The 12,552-nt window shown below is 41.5% G+C and overlaps 1 pseudogene; it reads right to left on the bottom strand.

Moving 5' to 3' along the window:
• Nucleotides 1–10,018: 10,018 nt before the first annotated feature.
• LOC127677244 (neuroepithelial cell-transforming gene 1 protein-like) overlaps nt 10,019–12,552 on the bottom strand; it is a 42,552-nt pseudogene continuing 40,018 nt past the window's right edge.

Here is a 12,552-nt window from a genome sequence, read left to right on the forward strand (position 1 = left end):
GACTGCACACGGCTCAGAAACCCCATCTTCAAAAGTAGCCAGTTACAGAGGCAAGGTGAGTATATTTAAAAAAAAACAATACATGTGCAACAGAGAACATTTAGGAAATAAAGTGAAATAAAATCATTAGGTTTACCACTGGCCCAAGGCTGTGACATAATCTTTACTAATACCCCAAAGCTGTTTTAATTCCTACTCCATTATTTCATTCATGCCTGTGCATGTGTAGGTATAGAGGCATTTCTGTATTTTTTAAATTTTCTTTCTTTTTAAGTTTTTTCTTTCCCTTTCTTTGTGCAGATCAAAGCCATGATTATTTTCCTCCGTGTTTACGACCATGAGATTTGCTTAGCAATCACGGTTTCCTAGAAACCCTTCTAAGTTCATTTTTAATAGGATGTTATGTATATTGAGCCCTATAAAATATTTATATTTATCCAGAGTCCATTGCATGCATTGTAAGACATTTCTAACTTAGTCGAAGTTGGCCTGAACATCCTAGAGGACAGCTTTGAAACTGATGTAATGAGTCTCTCTCTTAGATTTTGGAGCGAACCCTACAGTACCACTTTCAGACTTTCAGGTATCTACAATAACCACTTTCAGATGACCTCAACTAAATGACTCGGGGTTGTATTGTATCCTTTGTTCATGTCTGCATTGCAAACAAACAAACAATCCCAAAATGAACAAACAAAATCCCCCCAAACCCTTAAGACAGTGGTCTTCAACCTGTGGGTTGCAAACCCTTTGGGGGTCAAATATTAGATAGTCATATATCAGATGTTTACATTATGATAAACGGCAGTAGAAAAATTACAGTTATAAAGTAGCAACAAAGGACTCTGATGGAACTGTATTTGTGGGTCAAATGTGGCGTTAGGAAGTCTGAGAACCACTGCCTTACCATAGATGAGGAGATGAGGGGAGCAGTAACCAAACCCCCTCTCCACCATCCTGCCAACACGTAAAACTAAAGCACTGACTGGACTCAGAGGAGGGAAGCACCAACTCACCCAAATCAAATCTCTGTGCCCACTCATTTTATCCTTACTATTGGGGCTTATGTAGACATTAATCTCATAGAAGGATTATCCATTAAGATTTCTGTATCCTGTTTGTTATGGAGGCTTTTGGGTGGTTTGGTTCCTTTGGTTTTCCCCTTTAAGACAGGGTATCTCTGTGTAGCCCTGGCTGTCCCAGAGACCCCTCTGTAGACCAGGCTGGCCTCCTGAGCGCAGGGATTAAAGGCATGGCATGCACCACCACCAGACTTTTGTTGTGGACTTTTATCCTGAGTGGATAGCTGTTTGTCCAGCGAAAGTCAAGCTACTGGGGAGCTGCATTTTTCCAGAAAATAAATCATGAAAATAAAGGTAAAAATTCTAAAAACTAAGCAGAAATTTCTGGAGAGATAGGAGCAGTGTTTACCACTGTTTGAATGTGCTGGAGAACGTTTCCAAAGTTTTGTTATGCCAGACACACCTGCAACCTGAAAGGAGAAATTATGAGTTGGAAAAAAAAAAAACCAACTTTGGTCCAGGTAAAATGAAAACACGTCGGGTCATTTGGTCACATTAAAAAGAATCTTTTACTGTAAACTTTGGTTTTGTAATGTTGTTTTTTGTTTTGTTTTGTTTTTTACTTTTTTTAAATTGTAGGATGAAGCAATTTCAATAGCATTAGAAGCAATTTCAAGCAACAGTTGTCAAAACTAAACTCCATTTTAATGTTAGTCCATGTTCAACACTTTTGCCTTGGACCATCCATGCATCGATTCCTTTGATGGACACATGCAGAGTGCCTACTATGTGCTACATATTACCATGCATGCTGAGGTAAAAGGATGAGAAGGGTTTAATTCTCTCCCTAAAGAAGGACAATTCAATGATGGAGCCTGGATTAAGTGCCTTCTAGAGAGAAAAGAGGCATACAAAGCGGCAGGCCTTGGAGGGTCATCGGCATCCTGGAGGACTAGCAGGCAGAGCGGAAGCAGGAAGCGGCAGAGCGGAAGCAGGAAGCGGCAGTGCAAGGATGCGCTGGCTGAGTCTGACAGGATGAACAGGGTTTCCCAGAGGAGGGAGTGGGGAGCGGTTGAAAGCAGGATGTGCCTGCTGTATTATTGAATTGCAGGGTAAAGGAAGCATGTGCTAAGTAGGCACGGCGGGCGTACGGAAGCCCGATGGGTTCAACACATGGAAAATGGGAAGTGTAGTGTTGGGTAAAGGAAAGGGTGGGTGGCCGGGCGGGGCGGTGGCGCACGCCTTTAATCCCAGCACTTGGGAGGCAGAGGCAGGCAGATTTCTGAGTTGGAGGCCAGCCTGGTCTACAGAGTGAGTTCCTGGACAGCCAGGGCTACACAGAGAAACCCTGTCTCGAAGAAGAAAAAAAAAAAAAAAAAGGAGAGGGTGGGTGTGCCAGGTGGTTAAGAAGACTTTGTGTCCCGTTAACTTTGTGTCCCATTAATCCTCTGAAGGCAATGAGAATCCACGGAGGATATTTTAGCAGCAAAGGGCCACAATCATATTTACGAGTTTCAGATGGTCAGTTTGTGGGCAGAATGGAGACTCAAAATGGAGGCAGTTTTTTCCAGTTCAGAAAAAGCGATTAAACTAATAGCAAACCTAATTCAATGTATCAAAAGTAACAAGGGAATTGTTAGGAATGCAAAGTGATTTTAAAGTCAGCACTCAACTCCTGCACGGTGGTGGGGGAACACTGAAGAATATTCGCTAATATCAAATGAGATAACCATTGCTTAAGCTTTATGAAAATGTGCAGTGAATTGGTTCAAGACCTTTGCAAGTTTACTGAGTAAGTTAGCTATCCTATGAGATGTGTAGGAATGTTTTAAGCTTGAACGTTTCTTTTCCATCAGATAGTCCCGAAGTTAATGATACATTAATGTTGCTGTAATGAAGCTTTGAAAGTCAGTGTCACTTAATGGTAGAAGGAACAGATGATGGAAACTCATTTTGGAAAATTCCTCACTCCACTAAAAATTCCACAAGAGATTCAGAATTTCCAAGACAGAAATTCAGGTCATACTTTATACAACAGATGAGTCCCTGTCAACTGAATTTAAAGAAGAAACTGTGGGGTTCTGTTTTACTTAACTGCCCAATATTAAGAAACAAAAGACTAGAGAATTATCAGATGTAACCGGGGTGACCAAACTGATTGGTAATGGCCTTGAAATCTAGGCCAGAGTTCTTCCCAAGCTCCCAGACTGTGACTTCCATGACCTTAGAGGAAAGGAACTACCTTTGCAATATAAACAAGATGTTTCCTCATTCTCACAAAAACTCAGTACCACACACATTGCCCCACTGCAAAATGAGGGAATCAACTTGGAGAAGAGAAGTAGGTGGTCACATAGTCAGAGACAGCTGCAGGTCAGCCTGGTCAGGGTGCAAGGCCTCCACACGCTCTGCCCTTTCTCTAACTTAAAGCAGCTAGAGGACCCTGAAGTCTACGTCGGAGATGAACTACACTATAACCTCCAATGTCCTTTGGCTATGGAGAGATTGGGTCTCTCTATAAGGGCATGTTACATTTACAAGCATTTTACTGGGAAAAATCTTCTGGCTAGACTTTACTTCAGAGAGCTAGAAAATATCTCCAGCTATGATTAACTCGCTCTGGAGGCTCAGTGTTTAAGAAATGGAAACCATCCATCAAACCAGACATCACCTCAGCTTTATGGCACTGGAACTGTCAGATGTCAAAGGGATTGGTGACAGGGGCCCAAGGCACATGAAATGGCAAATTAACAAAGGAGGCTTGGGGTTAGGGAAGAGTCGCAGAGTGCCGAAAGCATTGGTTGAAGTGCAAATGCTAAGACTGAGAGAGGCTGTCAGAAAAGTAGCTCGGTTTCGATGGAAAAAGACACTGAAACAAGACATCTCAATACACGGAAGGATCTGGTTTTGTCATCAGCAGCTTCGCTTCTGTGTGGCTAAGTATCTGGCCACGCTGGCAATGGGAAACAGTGCAATGGAACATTAGGTCATGTCCAGTTGGCCAATACCGGTCAAGTATGTTCTGCATTTAGAACAATTATTTCTGGGGCCCTGCTCCCTTAAAGGCCACAGGACATCTATGGTTAACTAGAAGGACACTGTCTTGGTTTCACTTCCCCTAGATACAAGTTACTCAACTTGAAATAATATCAGTAAGAGAGCATCATCGCCACAATCGCAGATATTCACACACATTAGAATAGTTATATCTGCATAAATTGTTTCCCAAATTCGTCTATCATGAAATGCAATGGTGTGTTAAAGGGCTTGAAAAATAAGTGTGTTAAAATATAGATATATAAAAAAATTAAAAGTCTTTAGCCAAAAACTCGAAGGACATACAAAGAGTATTTTTAAATGAGCTAATTATCCTGCTTCTAATTCTTAAAACCAATTATAATATTCAATGTTGAAAAGGGGTACATTAAGATAGGTATTCTCTTACTCAGCTGGTAAAAAGTATAAATCTTTTGTGCTCTCTATAAAGTAATTTACTAGTACTTTCAAAAATCCTAAGGTATTCACACTGCCTCTGAAAGCAGAGTGGGGAATTCTGATGGAGAGGCCCAATTTGTTTCACACACCATCCAAGCAATTCTGCAGTTTCAGTTTGGAGAACCACGCCCCAAAACAACCATGCTGCATACAAGCCTGTAGCTTGCTGACCCTGCTACAGATGGAATGTTTCCATGTCTCCAAATCTACATGCTAAAATTTAACTCTTGATGTAACAGCATTTGCCATGGGGCCTTTGGAAGGCGATTAGGTGACAGAGCATTCGCCACATTGTCTTTATACAGGACCTTCTTCTGTGTCGGGTGTCACTGAGAGGATGTCTGGGAAACTGGGCTTTTGGCAGACCTGCAGGGATGGCCTAGTCTCGCCCTTCCAGGCTCCAGAACGTTGAGGTACATCTCCTTTGATCTTAGTGTATAGTGTTCTGTTATAGCATCGTTCAGAGACTGCTAAGGCGCTCTCTCTAGGCCAATGAGTCCTAAACCAATATCCAAACCCTAGATGAATTCTCTGAACTCCAAACTCATACAACCAAACACTCACTCAGTATTTTCAATTTGACATCTTGTAGATACTTCAAAATAAATATATTTAATGTTAGAGTCACCTATTTTAATCCCCCCCCCAAATCTTCTAAAACTAAGTATGATAGCACTCAGGAGGTAGAGACAGAAGGGTCAGTAGCTTAGGGTCATTCTTGGATATATAATTAATTGGAGGCCAGCCAGGACCTGTCTCAAAACAAAAGCAGCAGCATCAAACTTCTTTACCTCCAGAGATCCTGATTCCACAAATGGTCCTATTTCTTTTAAGCAAGACACTTATGTATCTTCTTTTACTCTTCCTCTCTCTTCCCCATTGTTCACATAGTCAGTCAAGCACTGTCTCTGAAGGATATATAACTATGGACCAAAGTGCAACTAAAAACTCCTGAGTTGAAGCCCTATGCGCTGTATCTGAGCACTCAGCACTCTCCTCTTCTCTCTCTCTCTCTCTCTCTCTCTCTCTCTCTCTCTCTCTCTCTCTCTCTCTTGCTCTGTCTGTCTCTCCCTGTCTTTCTCTCTCTCTGTCTCAGTCTCTGTCTCTCTGTCTCTGTCTCTCTCTGTCTCTCTCTCTGATACAGTAAGATGGCAGTTCTCTGAAACCTTCTTTTCCTCCCTTTTATCCTCCATCTCCCCCACCACCACCACACATACACACTTAGAGTTGACATATCTCTATGTAGCCCAGGTTGACCCAATACTTAGAATTTTCTTCCCTTTGCTTCCTAAAAACTAGGATTATGGTATCACAGACTTATGCAGCCATGCCTGGCCTATTACAATGACTTTTTAAAACCATTCTCATCTCCTTAAAACCAGTATTTACATCCCAGTGGAAAGATATTTATTAGTAAACCAATTTTCTATTTAAAATCCTTAAATGATTTTCCATTGCTTTTCAATAGTGCCCAGATATGCATAGATGGCATTATGCGTGCGTGTGTGCATGTGTCTCTGTGTCTCTGTGTGTGTATGTGTGTGTGCGCGCAAGCATATGTGTGTGTGTTTGTGTGTGTCTATGTGTGTGTGTCTGTGTGTCTATGTGTGTCTGTGTCTATGTGTCTATGTGTATGTGTGTCTGTGTGTCTATGTGTGTATGTCTGTGCGTGTGCGTGTCTCTGTGTGTGTCTGTCTTTGTGTGTCTGTGTGTGTGTGTCTATGTATGTGTGTGTATGTGTATGTGTCTGTGTCTGTGTGTGTGTGTGTGTGTGTGTGTGTGTATGTGCTTGTGTCTCAGCTGGTATCCCACACCAGGACAATGACCCTGACTTCTCCTCCTCTAACTTTCTGCACTCAGCATTTATACCCTCCCAGGACCCTCCTGGCCAAGCTCTTGGGCTTGTCTGGAAAACATAAAGCCACTTTCTGCAGCCTGTAGGGTATTGATCTGCGGAGCTGCCTCCAAGCCCAAACCTTCAGCACTCCAAGTGTACTCACCAGTATACTGTCCAAGGTTTTCTACCTGTTTATGACTTTGTTTATACTTACAACTCCTGAATTTGAAGTCTCTCTTCTTGGCTTTCTTAGTGGCACCCTGTCTATCTCTTGGAGAAATAGCTTTCGCTTGCGGCCTGAGCAGTGAAGGGTTGAGGTTAATGTGGTTCTGGGATTAAAAGCTCATCAACTAACACTTTACCACTTAGCCTTCGTGCATTACTGGAAATGTCCTGTACCATTTGACCTCTCTGTGCAGCTCTTCAGCCCCTCCATGTTATGAGGAGAAAGTCACGCTGCCTTGGTTTCTTGACTACCCCAAGCTCCGTCCCACCTTTGGGGCCACCTCCCAGCCTAGCTGCCGGAACACTCCTTTCTTCTTCCCAGTGTGCCCGCACCACTCGTGTCTCAGTAGAAACATCAGGACAAATATGGTCTTACCACTTTTACATGAATAGGTCTCCTGTCAGACACTGAGAGCATTCCCCAGAATTCTTCCAACTTGTAATTTATAAAATCATAATTAACTTATCTATCTACTTATTGTCTCCCTGTCTGTGCTTTTTTGTTGTTGTTGTTGTTTACTAGCTTTTGAAAATATTTATTTGCTTTCATTTTAGGTGTCTGTTTTGTTCTCTAATGTTATGTTAGTACACAGATGTTCAACATGCTAAGGGCTCATGACTATCCATGACTGATAGTTATCTATAACTGGTTAAATCTTTTTTGCATAGGTTTCAGAATTTAGATTTTTGGGTCGTATTTAGTTTTTGGGTCGTATTTAGTTTTTATTTTTTGAGATTATTTCCATCATCTCTCCCATTGCTCTCCTCCCTTAAAACTCTCACATTTCCCTCCCTTGATCTCTTTCAGATTCACGACCTCTTTTTTCATTAACTGTTGTCCCATGTGTATATGTAGAAGCATGAATATTTATAAATATAACCTGCTCAGCCTAAGCAATATTATATTACGTGTGTGTTCAGGGTTGACCACTTGGTATTAGATAACCAATTGGCATGCTCTTCCCTGAAGACGACCATCTCTCCTGTTCTCAGTATTAGCTGCCTCTAGTTCTTTATATAGAGCTGAGGCCATTGGGCTTTGCCCTGCCCACTTTAGCCTGAGCATTGATGGCATCTTTGTTCAGATCATGTTTGGACATCCATATTTGTGAGACTTTATGAATATTGTATCCATCTATATTCAATATCCCAAGATTACAAATATGTGGGAGTTTTTTAATTTAAAAATCTATACCAATTGCAACTGGTTGCTGAATGTGTCAGGATGTTATCAACATATCAACACTATATAAGCATCACAGATTTGGAAATAAATGTGCTCATTCCTATATAACCATCATCCACATACCCTACTTTGAATTCCCTCTCCTTCCCCTCCTCCTCTGACTCCTGTCCTGTCCCAAGCCCCTTCAGTACCACAATGCTGAAGACTGAACTCAGGGCCTTCAGCCAATGTGGCACCCCTGAACTGCACTCCAGGCTGTAATTTTACATTTTTTACTCTATCAAAAGAACTACATTGTTAAAAAAAAAAAAAAAAAAAAAAAAAAAAAAAAAACCCTCAGGCAACAGATTGTGTGTCTGTGTGTCCTTGTGTGTGTGTGTGTGTGTGTGTCTGTGCTTCAGTCAAACATATCTATATTAACAAAATCCTATTTCTTATTTTTACAAAGATTTCTCTGGAGAAAAGAACCTAAAAGCCATTTGATTTGTAAAGGGAAAGAAACCAGATTTTATAATAGAGTTGGAAGAGTACCTTGAATATTTGCACAAAAACCTGAGAGACAAATTCAGACACATTTTAATATGTGTATGTGTGTGTGTGTTTAATTGTATAGTTCATTTATACACAGAAGCCATTCGATGGACCTATTTACATCCTTTTCCAGTTTTCATTTCTACTGCAGATACATTTCACACATGGTTGACAACGACTTGGACTGGTCACAGTGTAAATCTGAGCGGATACAGTTCCTCAGACCTTCTCCCTTTAAAGAGCCTGGCCCCATTTCTAGCAGAAGTACTATACAGTAAGGAATCTCCAGCTTCTTTTCTATCTTATGAAGAAATCCAACCAGAATTAACCTGAGACGGTAAAATTTTCAACAAATTTTTATTGTTCTTTTCAAATTCATTATTTGCAGGTATGAGAGAGCAAGGCAAATCCAGTTCACACCTCCTCTGGCCTCTCCGACTTCCTGCGCACCCTGAGGCTGGGCTTTTCCATCTCTGGTCCTCTAAGCATCCAGACAGTCTTACTGTAAATAAACCACTCTTTCCCTTCCCTTCCCCTCTCTTCAGTATTCCAGATTTCCACCTTCTCTCTTGCTTTTTAGACAATATGAAAACTTTCACCAAAACCCTGGACCTGGTTTTCAACAGTCTAGAATATTCTAAGTCCTTTCATGCATCCTTAACACCCTAGAATGATACACTGTAAAAACTCAGTTTTCTTAATTGGCTCTAAACAGTGTGGCTTGATTTTCACTTGGTAAAATTAATAAAATTAAAACACACACCCACAAACATGCACACACACACACACACACACGCATGCACACATGCACACGCACATGCATTCACACTCTTAAGCAGGAGGAAGAACTTTAAGAACATGCCAATTTAAAAAGGCAATGCAAATACTAAAAACTATAGTAATAAATAGTTGGCTGGATAAATGAATAAAAATGAGGAATATGCAATAAAAAACTTATAGAAGACATCACAGATGATAAAAAATGGGGAAAATCGAGTTTTATGGTAGTTTCCAAGGAAGCTGTGCTTTACTCTAAATATTGAAATATTTCAAACTTTAAAATCTTCCGTGTAGTTTGCAGGTGCCATTTTTAAAATTGCATTCATCACTTGAGGTTCAACAAAGAACTCTGTTAGAGTTTATCAAATCAAGTCTGGCAAATACTATAGATACATTTGGTAGGTACTGGAAAGTCATGGTGGATCCAGACTGAGAATACCTATTTCATCTGATTAAAAATTCCTAATTGTCATATTCCAAATAATCTATTAAAATACCTTTTTTTTTTTTTTTTTTTTTTTTTTTTTTTTGGTTTTTTCGAGACAGGGTTTCTCTGTGTTGCCCTGGCTGTCCTGGAACTCACTCTGTAGACCAGGCTGGCCTCAAACTCAGAAATCTGCCTGCCTCTGCCTCCCAAGTGCTGGGATTACAGGTGTGCGCCACCACATAAAATACCCTTTTAAAGTCTACACTTTAATAGTAATCTGAGTATCTTTACCTGGCATTTACAGCTTCAGCAGTGGTGGCAACACCACCACCAATAACAACAATGACAACAACAGCGGAAACGGAAATGAACACGTTACAGCCAATAAGAAGAAGCCCTATTATACTCCCATTATTTTTTTAAAAAGTGTACAAATTCATAAGCAGTCTCTGCATCACCTAATACACACATCTACAACAGAGGCTCTTTCTTGTTGCTATCTTACTGGGCTCTGCTCAGCTCTTCATAAGCCAGGCTGTCTTAGCAGCCACAGCGCCTGCACGCCCTGTTGTCTCTGCTGTCTGCACACTGAAGCCACATTCCTGAGCACTTTCATCATCTACCTGCCTTACCCTGGAAAGCACGCCGCCGCTCTGAGATTCCCAACAGAGGGCCTGCTCTTTTCACACTCTTCCTGGAGCTCTGGCAAGCCAGAAGCTCTAGAGGGCTGGTGGTTGGCTGGAAAGGGGCCATGCGGTAGAGATATGAGAACCATTATATGGAATACATCATGGGTTTGCAGAGTGAGGGACTGGCCTGGAGAGGGTTTTGGAAATAAACTCTAAACATATATTTTTAGCTTTGACTAGGTTGCCAATATTCCTCAGAAGGAAGTACCCAATCACACATCCCCATGTTACAGGTCTGCCAACACTAGTTCCTGCACTGGAATGGGCTGCGAGCAAAGCCAGTAGGAGAGACTGACACTCTTTTCGTATAACAAGCTGAGTCAAAACCAAGATGTCTTAAAATGGGAAACTATACAATGCATGGTCACTTTATTCTTCCACTCCCTGTGACACAGAGAGCTTGGCTTCTGCTTCCCCACAGGTATCCTGGCTTGTCAATGTAACACTGACCCTTGAATTCACCTTTCTTCGAGTTGATAACAGAAGAACTTCTTGTTTCAATACTGCTTCCTCCAGAAACTGATCAAGGTGGTCTTTTAGAGTGTGTCTAAGGATTTCTTTTAACAATAAAAGGTATTTGACCAGGCAACTTAGAGTGATATCTAGGAAAGGCCAAAAATCTAGTTTTCAAGTGAAGGAAGACTCCAGACATGCTGGAATAAGCCTTGGACTCTTGAGCCCTGTTTCTTCTGATCCAGGAGAGTCTGGGCTACCTACTGGTGTAGGTTTTGTAGAGAAGTCACTCAGACCCAGTAACCAGTTCATGAGAATGTGACCAACCAATCTGATCTACTGTCTCATCAGACTGGTTGATTCCAGTCTTGCCAACAGATCTTCATCTTATGCAGAAGTATATAAGCATCCAAATGACCAAAATATGTGAGCTCTTCTTCTGAGATGCAGACAACTTTAACCTGGAGTCATGGCAGGCCTTTCTAGCAAGACTGAGATTCTTAATTAAGCCCTGTTTGCCTTGGGACAATTCATACACTGACACTTAATGTTTGATATCTCGATGGTCAAGGATACCTTCATACTGATGTCTAGCACCTCTGACCATAGCACATTGCTTCTTCTCTTGGTGAGTATCCAGGCTGTGAACCTGCTGAAGGACTTCTGGGCAGGGGCTGGGGATCTGTGGTCACCACAGGGTTAAAAATATGACTCTTTGATTTGGTCAAAGCACCTGACTACTCCGTTTCTTACAGGACAGATTAAGTTTGCTGAGGATGAAGACACATTATTTTCTAATCTATCTCGGTTTGCGGGCAGCTGAAACAAATAATGAAAATAAATAATTCTACTTTTTGCCTTTATTCCTCCTATTCTACATTATTTCCTTCACCCACAGCTTATACAACCATGATGTACTTTTCCGTGAGCTGGAGGAAACAGAAAGAAGGATCATGGGAAATGGACAGAGGAGCAGAGCCTTCAGCATCTCTTATGAGATCACCATAATGATGATTTTTCCCAGCACAAACCTCCCCACTTTTCCTCTTGGACAACCCAGCACAAATACAAAATGCACTTGATTCTGTACCAGATTGAGAGCGACACTCGTAGGCTTATTTGATCTTCAAAACAACCGTGAGTGAACCACATTAAAGAATAATTAGGTACAGCAATGGCTGTCTGGAGCCTTAACAGAAAATCTGTCCTACTGCCCAACCTCCAGGCCTGGCTCATCAAGCACATTTTACTAGCTGCCAGTACATCTCCACTTGGATGTCAAACCCAGCAGGCCTCAGATGGTGCTCATTACCTTCCTCCACAAACTGGTTTCCCTTCTTGTCTCTCTGTGTGAACCAGAGCTACAACAATAATCACAGTCATCCAAGCTTCCAGCCCACAGACCATCTCCAACCTCTCTTTTCCCATCCCCACTCTACAGGGAAGAGGAAAGGATCTGTAATCTACTCTCTGCCCAACCCATTAACATAGATAAGCCTCTGACATCAGGTGTCCTTCAAGGTCCTTGTGAGTCAGAATGACTCGCCTGGATGGTTTAAAATGATAAAGGTTTTCCAAAGATCAGCATTCTACATCAAGGCTTGGTTGAAAGATTAGCACTTTAAAATAGATCTCTGGAGGGCTTTTCAAGCCATCTAAAAAAGAGCAGTGTGACTCAGACTATCCCATTATGAAGGAGCAACTGAGTAAGACACCTGAAGACCTTAATAGAGGCTGAGAAAAAAAAAAAAAAAAAGCAATGGCACCCCCTACACTGACGAGTTAAACACAGAGGCAGAAACAAGGCAGAAAAGGGTACGGAAAGGTTCAATATGCTGAAATCACGGTTAGATCTGTTCACGAAGAGCTTTTGCCAGGACGACCAGGAAAGACCTTTTCCCTCAAAG

This window comes from Apodemus sylvaticus, chromosome 2 (assembly GCF_947179515.1).
Source record: "Apodemus sylvaticus chromosome 2, mApoSyl1.1, whole genome shotgun sequence".
Classification (NCBI taxonomy): Eukaryota; Metazoa; Chordata; class Mammalia; order Rodentia; family Muridae; genus Apodemus; species Apodemus sylvaticus.